This window comes from Cetorhinus maximus, chromosome 4 (genome assembly GCF_964194155.1).
Source record: "Cetorhinus maximus chromosome 4, sCetMax3.hap1.1, whole genome shotgun sequence".
NCBI classification, from domain to species: domain Eukaryota; kingdom Metazoa; phylum Chordata; class Chondrichthyes; order Lamniformes; family Cetorhinidae; genus Cetorhinus; species Cetorhinus maximus.
Genome location: NC_135882.1, coordinates 55,993,229 through 56,008,371, shown reverse-complemented (window position 1 = coordinate 56,008,371; position 15,143 = coordinate 55,993,229). Strand labels below are relative to the sequence as shown.

General features: G+C 42.3%; 1 protein-coding gene across 1 annotated transcript in view; it reads right to left on the bottom strand.

Annotated features, from left to right (window-relative positions):
* csmd3b (CUB and Sushi multiple domains 3b) overlaps nt 1–15,143 on the bottom strand; it is a 2,128,577-nt gene that overhangs the window by 1,091,384 nt on the left and 1,022,050 nt on the right. The window lies entirely within an intron of this gene.

Sequence of the window (15,143 nt, the reverse complement as noted above, 5' to 3'; positions counted from 1 at the left end):
TCAGCTTGCCTATTTTTTGCCTGCTGCCTGGCCTTCTCAATTGTGATGAATGACATATTAAGTTAAACAATGGGTGTCTGTAGAAGGGTTATGTGGACTCGAAACGTCGACTCTTTTCTTCTCCACCGATGCTGCCAGACCTGCTGAGTTTTTCCAGGTAATTCTGTTTTTGTTTTGGATTTCCAGCATCCGCAGTAGTTTTTTGTTTCGATCTAATGGGTGTCTGTGACAGAGATGCAATATCGACTGCAGGACTGCTTTGTGTTGGAAGTGAGGTGGGGGGGGCAGGGATGTTGGGTGGCAAGTGCGTTCAACATGTGGCTGTCAGATTGGCACAATGGTGCAGCCTAATTACACTGTGCTATTTTGAGGGCATACTGACCAGGCAGCAAGGTACATTGCTGCTGGTTCCATGATGACATCTGACTCCTCCTCCTCTACTTGTTCCCCCTCCTCCTCCAAAGAGGTCCTGCGCCCACACTTTGCTCCCGCTGGAGTTCCAAACGTCACTGCTATGCTATGCTTTTTTCAGAGCACCTCAGACCATGACCATGCTCAAGATCCTGGCTGGTGCATATTGAAGGGACCTCCAGGTCTATCCAGGAACACAAAGATCATCCTTAGCATTCCAGTTGCTTGCTCTAATACACATCTTGTCATCATATGGTTACGATGGTTTGAGCCTCATTGCTTGGACTCGTTATGGATGCCATCAGCTATGTTTGAAATAGGTAGCCTTTCTCTCTAAAGGGTCAGCTGGTAAATCTGCCCTGAAGTCCAAAGTGATGCAAGATGAATGAATCATGGTAGCTCCCTGGGAATCTTGTAATCACCTGCATGAAGATCTTTCTGTGCCTTGCACACAAGCTTCACATCAGTGGAGCCTTTTTGATTCACAAATACTCTTGGGTAATCCGGGAATGCTTTGACTGCCACATGTTTCAGTCAATCACAGCCTGCACCTGTGGGAAGCCATTCAGACTGTTCTCATCTGTGGACAAATGTACATAATTTCCTAACCTGGCATTGGTAACCTGTGTGACACATTTGTGAGCAATTGACTGCAATATTCTACAAATATTTTCAGCAGACCCCTGGAAGGAGCCGGAGTCAAAGTGTGGCCACTCAATCCACTCAGCAGCAAGTCTTCTTCCGACAGACTGCAAATGTCTATGATGACCTGATATGACATGTTGAGTTACCTGAGGCACTGGTCCTCAGGCATGTCAAGAAAACTAACCCTCTGCCTTTACGTTCTGCGCTGCAGGTATCACCTCCTGTGAAGTCCACTGCTCTGATCATCCTCTCTCTCCCGTGGAGCATTCGGTCTAGAGGGGAAGGCTGCTGATTATCCTGCTGGTGCTGTTTCTGATGCTGGTCTCCCTGCTGCAGGTGCTGTTTCTGATGCTGGTCTCCCTGCTGCTGGTGCTGTTGCCGCTGCTGCTCAGCTTGGTCCTCATCTGAGACCCAGGATAAAGTAATATAAACAGCACCCATGCTGTACTGGCATATGACAGATGAAAAGTGGAGATCTGATGCGCAAACCTCCAAAGTAGATAAAGTCACCTCTAATGGAGCAGAAATCCACTCCAAAGTAGTGAAAGAATACTCTCAGCCTAAGTACCATGAGAAAAGCAACTTCCAATTAGACAAGGAAGCAGTTGTGATGAATTTTTTTTAAAGCCTACTGCACCTGGTGCCCCCAGGCAGTCTCCTATCTAAGTACTAACCAGGCCTCAGTCTGCTTAGCTTCTGAAATTAGACATTTTCAGACTAGTATGGCCCATATCATTGCTTCAGCCCACTTAGTTGCCATCATTGCTCAACTTGCTATCACTGAAAAATTCCTCAAAGCAAGGGAAACCCAAGCGCCCACAGCCAAAGTTGAACAATAGCTGTCAAGGAGATATAAAAATATTTAAATTGTCAATCCGTTATGCCCAAGGGGGCTCTCACACACAGACAGATACACTGTCAGCAGGTTGGAGCCGCTTTCCTAGCACACTGTCAGTTTCAGTACTTTGCACCATCCACCCACTCACGAACACACTCACTCTTTGAAGTTAAGTTTGCCTCCATTGCGTCTCTTTGCAATGCATTGTCCATAAACTAACTGGGTCACAGCTGGATCTATTCACCACTTGAATGAAACGATCACAATGTGCTGCTTTTGTTCTTTTCAATGTTGCGTAGTTTGGGAACATACCAAATTGTATCTGTAACTGGTCTGCTACCAAAAGCGAAGTATATGCAAGCTATTATTCTGCTTTGATTAATCACCTATATCATAACAGTCACCACATTTCAAAGTAATTGAGTATGCCCAAAGTGCTTTCAGACATGTTTGAGAGTAGCAATTGACATTATATAATTGACAGTCGGACAAGTCTCTTTCAGGGTAATTTTTAGGTGTGCAACTTCAAAGTAAGGCAGCATCTTCATTTCAAATTGTGTTCCAGAATAAGCAGCAAGTTATGCTTAATATTAGGATATTTAGTTATCATTATGTCTGAAATGAGAAATGATGCTGGGAAAGTTAACAGGTATAGCCATCATCCCACAGAAAATGTACAGATAGTTTATTTTGTCTGATGGAAACATAGAAACCCATCACATATCTAAACCAAGCTGGTGAGAAATCAAAATAAATACTTTCTGTTTGCTCAGTTAGCTCAATACAGCGCTGTTTCCCCATTGGATCTCGCTACATAAAACAGATACATCAAGACCCAGCAGCCTGCCTGTCCAAGGATGCCTGAGAAACCACCAATCCAAAATTGGGCTTCCGGGGCAGTTCTCTAAAACAGGCAGTAGACCTCTCGCGTATGTCAACGAGGAGCCTTTTTAAGGATCCCTGAGTTGAATTGGGCTTGCCTGAGCAAAGCAGGCATTTTGTTTAGGCTCTTGAGGCATGGCGGCCTACCAAGTGGGCCACAACCAAAAAAGAAAGGTAATTAAAAGATGTCCTAGCTCCATGGCATTCTTGTTAATCATGCTTGGCTCCCCTCTGCTATCCTGTTCCCCCCACCCCCACCCCCACACCAGCACTTCCATGAGGGCTGCTACCGGTAAGGTAAGTGGCCCAAAAATATATTTTGGAGATGAACAAGGTACTCATGGAGCTATGACAGGTGTAGGTAACTCATCAAAATTATTGAAATAAGGCCCGAGGTCTAGTTTCAGGCCAGCCTCACAGCTCCTCCGATTGGAGCTGATTCTAAGTGCCATTTTTGGGCCTGCAGATAGATTCAATTGAAGTTTTACCCCTCCACTTGTGCCACTTACTAAAATTTAGAGAAGTTACACACAGGTTAGCAAAGCCAAGGCTTCTGGGTGCCTGGGTATATGCAGTGATTCTGTCGCAGGTTAACCAGTTGCAACTGTATGGCTTACATGCATAAAGCACAGTGAGATCACCCCATCAATTATAGCACTGGCTTGCAGACTTGTCTGGAGCAGAGTGGAAAGAATTATAATCTTTACAGATAAGCTTCTCACTCCAGATCTCACTAATGAATCAGACTGGCTGGTCAATCATTAACAGTGCCCTGGACTACTGTAAATCTGCATTAGGTATCAGTCTGATTAGAGCAGCTTCATCCCAAAGAGAGCTTGCTTACCTTCCTCTTCTGCACCTCACCAGACAACTACAACAAGCGGTTGAAACTTCTCACAAGTGGTATGATGAGCAACAGAACTGACTATACATGTCTAACATACAAATAAGTATTATATGAATGAAAATTTAAAAATAAGTAATTCTTGTTTCTGTGCAAAATCAACATACCTGCAGCTTCGTTCCACTGACTCCTGCAATTATCCCCTTCTTTAGGCTTTTGCTAATTTTCTCCCATCCCTGGTTTTTCTCCAGAAGGCACTGACTTCTTGTTGAGATAAATGCTCGCTGTAAATGGTCACTGTGCAGTACATTGTCCGAGCGCCAATTTATCCTCTGTAAGTTTAGATTGTCCACTTCCGCTGTAGTTTACACCAGAGTGGCCATTGGGTGGTTTTAGGAAAAGTTAAATGGAAATGCTGTTTCAACGCAATTTTCCTGTGTCAGTTTACATAATTGCAGGTGCAGATTTGGATGTGAGTAAACAACACGCAATTGGTGGGGTAGAGCAATCATATTTTTTTTTTTCTTTAGTTCTCTGCCCGAAGGCAGGTCTGATCCACAGCACCACAATCTCCACCATGGGTAGGGCAGGGCAAGGGGACAGATCCCTCATTTACCCTAGCTGGAACAGGGATCAAAACCCATGCTGTTGGCATCAATCTGATCCACACTTGCCATCCAGCACCCACAAGGAGTCTGAGATTGCTGTGGCAACATACACATTTATAAGCATGTTGTAATCCAGAGCTATGAATAGTGATGATAGAGGCACCAATTTTCTATCCATCACATGGCTGACTAGGAATCTCTCCCAATCTTACCACCTGCCATTAGCATATGTTGGTAGGAATAGCAGATTGATACTCAACCTGTTTGGCTGCATTCTAAATGCACCTTTCTTGGCCATCAAGTCCTGAAGTGGGACTTGAACCCAGAGATTCTGGCTCAGAGGCAGAGATGCTACCACTGTGCAACAAGGTCTCCTAATTATGTACAAGGAAAGTTTAAGGGGATGATTAAAGCATAAATTCATAATGGGGGAGCCACGTTTTAAGCCACAGCTTAAATTAATGGTACCTAATTTGCCAGTCTAATATTGCATGGTAACTGTAGATGCCCTTGCAACAGATGGCATAACACATTGCATCTCATTCTCTGCTAACCTAGACCCTAAGAATGTAAATTCCCATGGAAATTGGAAGCTAATTGTGACTGGGCGCACAGAAATGGTTGTGGTTTCTTGGTGGTTGTAGTCAATTAGGTAGAATGGTGGCTCTTGATCACCCTGGAATGCCTTTCTTCCTTCAGTGCTAATGAAAGCAGAAGACACTGGCTGCTGTGGGTCTAAGAAAGCATCCAACATTAGGCCCAGTCAGGCATTTACATATTTTGCAGGTGCCAACAAATATGCTGTTCCTGTTGCCTTTGGAAAGAATAGCTTCCATCTGCTCTAATCTTCTCCCAAAGTGAAGTGTGTTCACCTCCATCTGCAGATGCAGATGTGTAGGTACCAGCGGGTTTCTCTCATAAAGACTTCCACACCTGGAATCTTTCTGTATGTGCCCCTGTTACACTGAGCAAATCAGATACTGTCATTTCCATTGAGAAATCCAATAGTGTAGGGGGGAAATAGCTGACAAGTGACACAAAGGCTCCTGTGAACCTAAGTGTGAATAAGAGAAAATGAAGAAATGCTCAATAAATAGCAAAAATACTGTGTACTTCCCATGTCCTCCAGTACATTTTGTAAAGTCTTCCATTCCTGACCACATATTTCAAATTAGTGGTCTTCAAGCTTGTCCTCCTCAACACTATAACAGAGAGAAATCGGGACAAAACTCAGCCAGTTTCTCACCGGACAGAATATCTGCCAATTTTCCATATCCAGGTGCCAAAATGTTAACCGGCAGCAGTGGTGAGAAAATCTCCAGCTAAATGTCTCTAGCAATTTCAGTGGGTTACATCACCACAAAGCCAACCATGCTTAGGTCTAATGTTCCCACACAAGAGTTTCAAGCAGGGGTCACTAGAGTGAGGAAATGGGAGCAAAAAGCTTCAGAAAATTCACAGCGAGCACCAATGACTTGTGCCCTGCCTAAAATGATCACAGGAATAGCAAGCCAGAATCACTTTTCTGGTTATGTAACATTAGTTGATGGCTTAGTGCAGTTGTTAAAGAAAATCTGTCTGAAAGCAAATTGCTGAACCATGAACAGGAACCGTTGATTTCTATTTAGTTAACAAATTTTATGATTTTATATTTTATTATCAGTGCTGGCATGCAACATCACTAGGAAGAGCAAACTCACTGCTAACAAATGTAATTTGGCCTTATACTGTTATTTTGTTCACACCTCTTTAAATATTAATAAAGATCTCAATGGGGGAGAAATTACAAAAGAAACTTCAGATAACATTCTGCAAAGTATTATTACAGGAAAGGTATTTAAAGTGAATATTCAGATCCCTTCTGAAATGCTTTCAAATGATCTGTTATGTGTACTGTATTGATCTATATGTTTACTTGCACCTGGGCTCCTGTAATTCTCTATCTGTCTCTTCATGCTATTATATAACTGTATGAGTTTGGCAATATGTAGCAATGGCACCTAGTTTGTTAGATTGGCCAAAGCTCTAGTTTCCTTTGAAAGCTGAGACTGTGCATTTGCTCTGTGCTCAAACTTTCAGAGGGAACCAAATGATTTTGTGTCACTACATAGCACCAGTAACAGAATCACAGAATCACAGAATTATTACAGTGTAGAAGGAGGCCAATTGGCCCATCGTGTCTGCAGGGGCTCTCTGAGCATTTTAACTTAGTGCCAATCTGCTGCCTTTTACCCATAGCCTTGCACATTGTTTCTATTTAAATAATCATCCAATGACGTCTTGAATGCCTCAAATGAACCTGCATCCACCACACTTCCAGACAGTGCATTCCAAACACTAACTACTCGCTGTGTGAAAACGTTCTTTCTCATGTCGCAAGTGCTTCTTTTGCAAAACACTTTAAAACTGTGTCCTCTGGTTCTCAACCCATTTATGAATGGGAACAGTTTCTCCCTATCTACTCTGTCCAGATCCCTCATGGTTTTTGAAAGCTTCTATCAAATCTCCTCTTAGCCTTCTCCTCTCCAAGGAAAACAATCCTAACTTCTCCAATCATTCCTCATAACTGAAGTGTCTCATCCCTGGATCCATTCTCGTAAACCTATTCTGCACTCTCTCCAATGCGTTCCCATGCTTTCTATAGTGTGGCGCCCAGAACTGTACACAATACTCCAGCTGAGGTCTAACCAGTGTCTTATATAAGTTCATCATAACTTTCCTGTTCTTGTACTCTATGCCCCTGTTAATGAAGCCTAGAATACTGTCTGCTTTAGAAACAGCTCTCTCTACCTGTCATGCCACCTTTAATGACTTATGTACATATACACCCAGGTCTCTCTGCTCCTGCACACCCTTTAGAATAGTATCCTTTATTTTATACAGTTACTCCACGTTCTTTGTACAGAAGTGTATCACCTAACTCTTCTCTGCATTGAGCTTCATCTGGCACCTATCTGCCCACTCCACCAATGTGTCAATGTCCTTTTGAGATCCTGCACTGTCCTCCTCACAGTTTACAATTCTCCCAAGTTTTATGTTGTCCGCAAACTTTGAAATTGTCCCCTGCACACCTAGATCATTTATATATATCAGGAAAAACAAGGGTCCCAATACCAACCCCTGTGGAACTCCGCTACAAACCTTCTTCCAGCCCAAAAAATACCCATTAGCCATTACTCTCTGTTTCCTATCCGTCAGCCAATTTTGTATCCACATTGCTGCTGTCCCTTGTATTAACTTCTTCAAAAGAAACTCACTGTGTGTAAAGCACTTTGAAATGTTCTGAAGACATGTTAAGGCATAAGGTATTTTTTCCAAATGAGTCTCAAGGCTGTTCCAAGTTTCCTGGAAACCTCTCTGGAGGTCCTGTTGGAAAAGCAGGATACAGAGGGGCCTTCTCTTTCACATGAATGAGAAGATGTCAAAGGTCTGCAGACAGCAGATCTGGAAAGAGGTGGCTGAGCTTGTGAATTTCATGATCATCACCCCAGCTGTGACCTGGAGTGAAAGCAGAAAACACTTCAAAGACTTGGCAAGATCAGCAATGTTCTTCATTTCTCTACCTCTCTACATAAAGTCTGGTAACAGTCTGTCCCAGCCCTCGTACATTAACTCTGAACAATGCTCTGCCCTGCATCTCCTTCAATAATCACAAAAGCACATAATACCAGTTCTCATTCTCATTCCAAATATACACTCACTTCTTGCTTGCTGCCTTCAAAGAAACAACTCACAGCATTCAGGTCTGACATGATAGGTACTGCAGAACCGGGAACTCCTCGAATGACTCTTCCTCACTTCACACTGGAGCCATTTGCTTTCCATGGAACATCTCCATGTCTTGCTTGCACCTTGCTTCTTCTCCATCTCTCAACATTTGCGCCAAATGCAGAAGCCCTACATGTGTGCACTTTCCTTTCCAACAGCCGCCACTAATTCTAGCCCACTCTTTCTACAAGAGAAAAAGGCACAACAGGCACAGGAGGAAGACCATGGGAGGAAAACTGAGTATCTAAACCATCACTCAGCCAGGGCACAAAGCAATGGAAATCAGCATTGCAAAATGGAGATGGTGTGACTGACGATTTATTTAAGCAGGGGTCTGCCTATTAATTGTATCTCTTCTTGTACTTCAAGTAGTCACACATCCAAGCAATTTGACAACTTTCAGCTGTATTGTGAAGTCTGTCATTAGAAGCAACGGGACCTGGAACTCCCCTGATGTGCATAAATCTTTGAAGATAACAGTTCAAGTTGAGAGAGCGGTTAGTGAGCCACATAAGCTACAGAAAAACGCCATTTATGTCATTTTCTCCCAGGCCCTTCAAACATTGCAAAAGCGACTACACTTCAAAAGTACTTAGTTGTAAAGCTCTTTGTGACTTTCTGAGGTTGTGCAAGGTTTTATATAAATACAAATCTTTCTTTCTTCCAACAAAGATTCATCAGACAAGCAGGATAACCGCCCTGGGAATGCACCACCAACAAATTACATTGGCTTTGGTAAATATGCTTAAAAGGTACTAATTATGGAAAAGATTCTGTTGAAAATTGCATGACATATATAAATCCAAGGTGATTCAGAACATTTGCTGAAAACCAAGTGCCAGTTCACAGGTGATTTGCAATTGCTTCAAGGGTTTCCTGCACTCCACAATTTCAGTTTAGATATCAAATAATGACAACTTATAGTGCTGTTGTTGCAATATTTAACTGCTGTAATCATAACTCTCATGCCCATGTTGTTATACCCGTGGCTTTATGGAAAAATTGACACTTTACTTTTGAAATCAGAATGGAAAATGGACAATTCACTTTGAAAGATGGGATCAGGAGGTCAGGTGACCATTTCTCCCTTTATGTCTCCAAATATATATGAAACAGCCCATGGCTGGAAGATACCCTGCTTGTCTGGTCAGAACATTAAAAGTGTAAACAACCTTTTTGAACATTCCATTGAGGAGAATTAAAAATGCAACAGATCACTCCTGTGGATTCAACAGCTGCTATTATCCATATGCCTACCGAAACTACTGCACACTGGCCCTATAGGCTTAGTGGCTGCAGAATGAAGTTCCACAGAATGGGTGTGAGGAAAAACCATTATATCACAAGGAAATGTAAATGGCTGTGATTCAAACCCTATTGTCTGTCAATTCTCATGTCGTCAGGGATCATTTGTGTGAACAATGTGAACACTGATACTATGGTCATCTGACAGAAACCAGCTCGTGAGAGGAAACATGTATTAAGACACTTTTGTATAGCAGGGCCGCGCCAGTGAGTCTGGACATAAGGACACCACAGAGGGAAGAGATCGCACCCAGCAAAGTAAGAATCCTGTCTCGAATCCATTGACAGGCAGAAAAGTGGGGTTAGCAATTTACCCACCAATTTGAAGAACCAAACCAGATCTTCACTACAGGGGCTCAACTGCACCTCAACTGGAGCAAAGCTTGAAACCTACTGTTGCAAGGAGTAAGCCACTCTGAATTCATCGCCAGAAACTCCAAACCTCCATTTTCTCAGTAAACCAAATGAGAATCATCAGGCCCACAATGTTTCCAGCTTCCATCCCTAAAAACTCAAAAGTAATAGTGACTTTTTGGACTTTTTATGAAACCAAAGTGCATGCCACCTCTTTTGAAATCACCTTTTCTGTGCGTGTGTTTGTCTTGTGTGCATGTGAGAGTAGGTGCTGTTGCAATTACATTTGCGTGGTCAGAAATAAACATTTATTCTTCTTCTTTAAAAACTTATGAGAAAACCTGTCTTGTGTCTGTTCTCAAGAGTCACAGCACTCAAAGGGTTAAAACACTTCTTTAAAAACACATTTTGTGGTGGTCAGTTGAGAGGTGGAAAACAGAGGGAAACCATTCTACCATCTCTCCCCTGTCTGTGACATAACAGCTAAGAGAATAGTGACAGCTATAAGGGATTCTTCTTTAGACAGTACAATAAATATAACAGAGTTCAAGATATTGATAAAACAATACTTTGTGAGGTAAAATAGAACTTAAGTAAAGTTTAAATTTGACACAGAAAATGGGTGTAAGGCTTATTTTTGTTTAACTGAATGCCATCAAAAGTTCTTCAAGGGACGAAAATGTAGGAAGTTCTGTAGCTGAATAAAGAACTAGGGACATGTGATTATGTCAGATACCAAGCTCAAAGGTTGACCTGATTTTCCCATGTGCCGCCCAAGCCCAGAAGAAGGCCTGAAGTATGAGGCACCTGCCTTGACATGACTTTGCGGGTGAGGACATTTGAATGTTCCAATTGCACAGCGTGCTTCGACATGAAGGCCCGGATTTTCATCCACAAGTTGGGTGCATAGAGTTGGGAGAATACATAGCACCGCAAACCCGACTTCTAAAAATGGCTGCCTGGATATCGGATTTTTAGTTCGGGGGCTGGCCGGGTTAGAAGTTCAGATGGGCAATCTTGGAAGAGCTGTGGAGGCTGCTGGGTGCAGTGGTTAGCTGGGTGGAAGGCCTGCCTTGGGGCTCTGGCACTGTGTCCAAACTTTTAAAAAAAGAATAAAACATAAAACATCCCTCTAGCTCTCACCCTTCAGATTTCCTCATCCCTCCACACACTCATCATGCCCAGCCACGCCAACCCATGCCACCTCATGCACCCCACCCCCCCCCATGGCCTCTCATACCTTCTGTATCAACCTATGCATCTGTACCCACACATGGTCCCTCATACTTTCCATGCCAACTTATGTTCTTGTACCCAGCCCATGGCCCCGTGTATCCCCTATGCAAATTTATTGCCAACTCATGCCAAACCATGCCCCCCACACATCACCCTATGCTCTTATACCTACCACATCAACTCACTCAGTATTCACCATGGGTGGACCTCAGAACCCAAGAAGCGATGAGATAAAATAAAGTTCTATGAAGTTCTATGTGTCTATCACAGACTTCACTATATTGAAAAAAACACTCATTCATAAAAACTCATTTACTACATTTATATTCCTTCAACTAAATACTGTAAAGCCTTATAACTACAAGCATTTAATTCAAGTGCATAACCCTTTATAACAACAAGCATTGGAATTTACAGTCACGCTTCAAAGAACCTATAACCACTTGTAGCTATCAATCAAACTTTGAAATTACAGGCACCAGACTGTGATAATTTAAGGCTGTGAAATCAGTCATGCAACAGTGATCCAGTAATTGAAGTCCTCATGCTTATGTCAACAGTCAGAGTGAAATAGCAAGCAATGATGTTTTCAAACACTCCAGACATTTTTCTCAAAGGTTCAAAGAGCAGTACTTTCAAATACCTTGATAGCTTGACAACTCCTTTTGACAGGTGCTTTTGACAGTTCTACTTGACACTTTTAACAGGTCCTTTTGATAGTTTTGACAAGTTTGTACAGTTCCAATGAGCTTGACAGTTAATGAGTTTATGCACTTTTAATGCACACTCATGCCTACTTTTAATAATTCTAAAGGGCATCTTACCAACCCCAAAGGGCACTTGACCTATCCCAAAGGACATCTGATCTCCACCAAAGGACACTTGACCACCCTCAAAGTCGAGATCCAAAGGGGTACCCTACCTCCACAAAAGGGAACCCTGGCTATCCAAATTAATCCAAAAAACTTCAGACCTGCGCTTATCAGGTCTAATCTGCATACCTCAGGGTTCACATCCAAGGCTACCAAAATCGAACTTCAGTGGAGACAGCTGTTGATTTAAATGGCCAGCTGCCTCCGTAAAACATGTATGCACAAAATGCACCCTGCCACGTGCAAAAATGGGAATTGCTGTGTTTGGGGGTAGGATTTACGATATCCAGCCACTTCCACCATTTTCACCACGAGAGAGAGGCTCTTCGTCATGGTGAAAATCTGGGCCAAGGTTCATGAGAAAAGCCTGGACTAAAATGGTAATACTCAACTTTTTAGGTTTCCTTATCTTGATGCCTGACCCAGCCAATGCAAACAGAGATGCAGTATCACAGGTCCTAATTCCTTGTTTCCTGTGTTTTGTGCCGAGGGAATAAATGCATAAGTCAGGGGACATTGGCCCATTATGTTGTTTCTTTAATAATACAGTCAGTCCAGAAATGTTCAAGATATATGAATTCATAGAGAAACACCTGCCACTTTGTGAAACATAATATAGCAAATAACAATTTGAATTTGTAATTTGTGACTTTGCATAACAAGCATGTTGGCGCTGGTTTCACTATAATTTATTAATTGCCTTGAGCACGGCATCTGAAATTCACAGGTCACAATAGAAATATAAATAACAGTTCATTTGCAATATAAAAAGACACAATTGGGGCCGAATTTCCACAAAAATTCTCCCACTCTTCACCATAACCCCGGAGGACATTACATGAAGGAGACACAATGGCAGTGGAAAAAGTAAATATTACAAACTGGATTGCTCCACCACACAGTATCACAATTTTAAAAATGCCCAGCAGGAGATTTAGTTCATGAATAATCCATTTAAAACATTCTTTTAAAGAAAGGTTGGAGTTCTCCTTTATGGATTAAGGTTCCATCTTCAAGTAAAGATCAGTTCTGCATACTGGCAGCCCACTGTGAATATGCACTGATCTTAGGTTTGGATTTTGCTGCCAATATTTGGAACTATACAACGCAATGCAATTGCTATACAAGTGCTATAAAAATACAGCATGCTGTACAATGTAATCCAAGCTAAAGCCACATAATTCAGCAGACTTAATCTGTAAGTCTAGCACGAAGGCTGCCTCTTGCTCAGGGCTATGGCCAAAAGGTACATCATTAAAACTACATGTCATTAGGCTATCAAACATTTGGGGCAGTTTGCTCTCTACGCAGAAAGACAATAGGGCTAGTTGGTATATTTGTCCAAATGTTTACATTTTAGAACTTAAGTGGGCTTTTGCCCATATATGTGAACTTGTGGGTGTAAGATAAAATTCTAGAAACCAACATCCTTTTTATGAAACAGATTTGACAGGATGAAATAGGAATACCTCGAGAGAAGGTAGGATATCAGCAGCATTTCTCATTCATGGGGTGAAATTTAATGCAACCCACTGAAAAGGGGTTCATGTGGGAGGGGCCATAGAATCGCATGAGATTGGATGAGTCAGAATCTCGATGGTGAGAACTGACGGCTGAATTAAAGGCCGGCGGGGAGGCAGCGAGAAGGTGAACCCACATGAATGCGGTGGAAAGCCAATTAAGATTGTTAAGAAGGCTGCTGATCATCATTGAACACATCTTTTGGGATGAAGTGAGCTGAAGCGGGGATCACAGGTCTCCATGGTGTGACATAAAGTTTAACTACAATGAAATCGTTGATGGAATTTAATCCAGGTGATGTAGGTCCTGCCAGTGGACCCAGTAATCGGAGGGATTTCTGAGCGGGTGGGAAGGGACCCGCCAATTAGGGGAACTGCCCGCGGGGCCTGTCCTTGACCAGTGAAAGGTGGTGGTGTTGAAACAAAATAGCACTCCAAAGTGGAAGGTCATCAATTTCACAGCTATCTTAATGGGACTGAAGGATTTCACAAAGTTGCCATGTGAGGAGCATAGGTCACAGGGGGAGGGCCTGATAGAACAGCGTGAGGGGTATAGATTGGCACTTTAAATCCAGCATCATCAGCCAAAAAATAGGCTACAATCAGATCTAGGAGATCACAAACTTTATCACCACTCCATAAGTGGCGGATGAACAGCGCTGAGGTAGGCATCTGCAGGCAACAGAGGCAACATTATCGTAAAGGCAGGAATACCCAAAAGGCTTGTCCCAGCCACATAGTTGGACAGGCCCCGCGGGGCAGTTCCCCTAATTGGCTGGCCTATTCCCACCCGCTCAAAGTTCCCTCCGATTTCTGGGTCCTCAGGCAGGACCCACGTCTCCTGGATTAAATTCTGCCCTTGATGTCACTGCAGTTAAGCTTTACGTCACAGCAAAGGGACCAGTAAACAAAATGACTGTTCCAGGCAGTTGATACAAAATGTGAAACAGGGTGATAAGGGCTGCTTAAAAGATGCAAACACAAATATTTCCCTTAAAAGTAGTGAAGTATTATTCTTTGACCTATGCTTTCCTTTAAATTATCATAGAAACTGACGCATCTGGTATTGGTAGATATCCTGTGGTATTCCTAAAATATTGTATTTATGCTCTTTAAAAAACATCAAAGTCCATTAATTCTCCAATATTTCAATGTAATTTGCCAATGATTTGACAAAGAAAGAAATTGTATTGATAAAACACTTTTTCACATTCTCGGGATGCCCCAAAATGGTTCACAACCAACTAAACAAGTATTGAAAAGACAGCACCATCTCAGATTTAACAAAGCCAGCAGGCAGTATTTTTGAGAGGACTTCTATTATGTAAACACCTCACGCTGCACTGTTCACAGAGAAACAGAAGAGAAAATGTCTGAATAAGTCTATAAAAGTATCAACACATATACACATAGTTAGAGGTAATACAGCATTTTGAAATTTCATGCACATTGCCATTACATCAGCATCCAACAGCATCACACATGCAGCATGAAGGTTCACATTTACATTATTACTTTATATTTGTCTTTACAGACAATGCAGTATGGATGCTTAAGCACACAACTTCCATTCACTGCAGTGTTGTCACTCATCATGACCCTGATTGATCAATCACTGATCTGTAATTGAGACCACTACGAATAATGTTCAGGCGAGTGTCCAGTGACTTGTCAGAAACGCACAACCTTCTCAGGTACTATTTTCTGGGTGACTCATTACAAGTATATTTTCAGGAGCTCTAAGCCTAATACTGACAGCCTTAAAGCAATAAACAACAGTCCTGAAATGTGAAGGAGGCAAAGAGATTCAAACCAAAAATAAACAAATTATCATTTCATCAAAGCAGAGGTGATGACAGT